Source organism: Chelonia mydas, chromosome 22, assembly GCF_015237465.2.
Source record: "Chelonia mydas isolate rCheMyd1 chromosome 22, rCheMyd1.pri.v2, whole genome shotgun sequence".
NCBI lineage: Eukaryota > Metazoa > Chordata > Testudines > Cheloniidae > Chelonia > Chelonia mydas.
Window position 1 is genome coordinate 5,297,186 of NC_051262.2, and position 3,702 is coordinate 5,300,887.

Here is a 3,702-nt window from a genome sequence, read left to right on the forward strand (position 1 = left end):
TAACTCCCATGGCAATCGGTCACCTAACTTCCCACTAGGCAGGTAAATACCTTGGAAAATCTGGTCCTGAGGCCCCTCTACACCTCTTTGGCAGTATAAAAGGGTCTTAATATAAAGGGGAACCAGGTCCTTTAAGTAGCACCTTTCTTCATCTGTTACCTTATTGGTTTAACTGGAACAGCACATGGAGTAAGGGACCAGTCAGCATAAGTAAGGCTGCCAGGACTGGGCCCTTGGAGAGGTCTGTAGCAGCCTGTTTGGGGAGCTCCCGAATTAGAAGATCTTAAGCAGACCCTGTACAAAGGAGGATTAAGCGTGGTGCTGATACTGTGGTCATCCATGGGACAGTGGCAGCTGCACGTTTGCAGGGGAGCCGGGCAGACTTTTGCTGTGTGTCTTGAACTCAAAGACTAAGGTCCAAGGAGGAAGGGTGGTCTTGGGGTGAGGCCTGGACCAAGCGCTCAGGAGACCCGGGTTCTAAGCCTGACCTTACTACAGCCTTCATCGATGGGCTTTGGCATATCCCATAGACTCTGATGCTCCAACTGGAGGGAAGCCAGCTGAGCTCTGTGTAAAGGCAAGTGTTTGCCCAGGTAGATCTGACTGGGGTCTGAGCCCGATATTCAAATGTAGGTGCCTATCGAAGGGCCAGATTTTTAAAAGTGCTCTGAACCCAGTGCACAGAGCTCTTTGGAAAACCTCATCCCTTGTGTTTCTGCTGCCAGTGGGTAAAGGGTTAACTTTAAATAAAGTGGGAACGTGAGCAATGGGACCAATGAGGTGAATGACACGAGACGAGATGCAGCCTGTAGCTGCTTCATCCCCCCTCGCTTCCCCCCCCAGTCACTGGGCCAAGCTGTTGAGCATGTTTCTTATTATTCTGTGGGATTGTTTTGCACTGAAGGGTGGGAAAAGACTGGGGAAGCCATAATCCCTTCAGTGAATGTTAAAACACTCCTGCCTCGCATAGCGATTTCCCACAGCCTTCTCCAGCGCCTACAGCTCTCTCGTGGTTTGGGATTACAGCGCTTGGTAACTATTCACAGAGCAGAAAGCTCTCCAGCGACGCTCCGGCTCTTGCAACACTCGGGCAGGGCACTGATTGGCAACTGGAGGGGGCGTGGGGAAAGGCGAATGGGTCTCATTCTCCTCACGCTCATGAAGCCAGTGGAGGGGGCTGGATAGCTTAGGATAGAATCATAGATTCATAGATATTAAGATCAGAAGGGACCATTATGATCATCTAGTCTGACCTCCTGCACAACGCAGGCCACAGAATCTCACCCACCCACTCCTGCGATAAACCTATGTCTGAGCTACTGAAGTCCTCAATTCGTGGTTTAAAGACTTCAAGGAGCAGAGAATCCTCCAGCAAGTGACCCGTGCCCCATGCTACAGAGGAAGGCGAAAAACCCCCAGGGCCTCTTCCAATCTGCCCTGGAGGAAAATTCCTTCCCGACCCCAAATATGGCGATCAGCTGAACCCTGAGCATGTGGGCAAGATTCACCAGCCAGACACCCAGGAAAGAATTCTCTGTAGTAACTCAGATCCCACCCCATCTAACATCCCATCGCAGGCCATTGGGCCTATTTACCATGAATAGTTAAAGATCAATTCATTGCCAAAATCATGTTATCCCATCATACCATCTCCTCCATAAACTTATCGAGTTTAATCTTGAAGCCAGATAGGTCTTTTGCCCCCACTGCTTCCCTTGGAAGGCTATTCCAGAACTTCACTCCTCTGATGGTTAGAAACCTTCATCTAATTTCAAGTCTAAACTTCCCAATGGCCAGTTTATATCCATTTGTTCTTGTGTCCACACTGGTACTGAGCTTAAATAATTCCTCTCCCTCTCCGGTATTTATCATAGAATATCAGGGTTGGAAGGGACCTCAGGAGGTCATCTAGTCCAACCCCCTGCTCAAAGCAGGTTGTGGGGATGCTGCCTTGCTGGGAGCACCATGTCATTGCTCTGGTCCTAGGGCCCAGATAGCCCTGTGTGGCCCTGGTGGTGTATACTGCTAACTACCCTGTGCCCTGTGGGGGGGGGGGAGAGGGCAGGAGCTGACTTTGCTCCCTCGCCTTCCAGCCATGCCATGCTGAGACCTTAGTGCATTATCTGCAGCCCCTACCTTGTAGAATAGCATGGTTTTGTCTCCCTCTAGTGGGTGGTTCCAGTTTCTGAAACAGCCCGCTACATACCCACAGTTCAGGGAGTTACTGCTCTAGTTCAAGGTCTTTTGGTGCAGAAAGTCGTGGCTTGGATCCCCACGCACAACCCTGGTGTTTGCATTATTTGCAGCTACCATTTCTTAGACATAGTAACATGCTACGGAATCCTACTCTGTGGTTGCATAGAACAGGGGACGATTTCTTCCCCACCAGCATCTCTATGCAACATCAGGTGGGACATGTCGGTAGTAAGCTAATTTTAGCTTGTCTTATAATGCAGGAAGCATTGTTGTGCTGTATCTCTTGTTAAACATGGGATGCTAAACGGGTACCAGAAACAGTCTCTGTTGCACCAAGTTCCAGCCAGAAGAGATGTGTATAAATAACTGTGTTATCAAAGCCACTGAAAACAGAGACGTCCTTAACTTCACAAGCATCAGATCTAATGCAGAGCTGGGTGTTTGTCACCGCCTTTTCTTCTTAAGGTTGCAGCTGTGATAGCATCTCGCCACCATGGTGACTGTCTGGCCTGGCATCTCTGTTTTGTGTGTTGAAATTTGGGTGGTTTCTGAACACAGGTGCAAACTTCTCGAAGGAAGCAGAGCCACAAAAATAAAAGGGTCTGTGACTCAAGAATGGCTGATCTGGTGCTGAGATGTCGCCCAGCCTCCCTGAGAGCTGGGGGTTAAAAAAACTGCTCAGAAACGGGGGCTGCTCTGTTTATTTTTGTGTTTTGGCATCTTCGGAGACCAAAAAGCAAGTGCAGAAGGAACACGAGAGAGGAATTATTTATTCAGAGTTGCTAAGCGCTAGGACCAAGATTTTCAAACGTGGGTGCCTAAGCTTAAGTCTCCCAAGTCCATATCGAGGTGCCTGAATAAATGGCTGAATTTTGAGAAGTGGGTGAAATTAGAATGAGCTGGCTGAAATTAACAAGACCAAAATTAGGCTTCATGTCAGGAAAAGTCTCCAGACAGTGAGATGCGCAAGGCTTAAAAACCCCAGGAGTTACATAAATAATTAGATACGTTCAAAAAATGCCATTTGTTTTTCACTGGCAGTTTAGAGGGAGAAATGGTGGGGTTTTATTTCTTGTTTTTTTTTTCAAAATTGCCTGTAAATATTGTTCATTTTCTTTACATTAAAAACTTTACAATGGGGGCGGGGGGGAGAGAGAGGCTTCAATTTTTTTATATCAAAACTGGAAAATTTCAAGTGAAATGAAAATTTAGACAAAAAATTCCACCACAAACAAATTTATTTTTGGACAGAAAAATTTTAGCCAGCTCTCTGAACAAATAATAACGAGAATAATAAGACAGCAAGAAAATATTTGTGAACATTTTTTTGCATAAAAACCACAGACTCACTGGGGTCTTTGCTTCCTATCCTCTGTTACCTGCACTCCCCGCACAGGAGTGTGGAGGACCGGTTTTCTCACAAGACTGTTCCTGGGAAGGAACTGGTTCACAAATAGAATATGGGTTTGTTCAGGAGTTTGTGTTTGGGAGCCCATCTCTAAATCA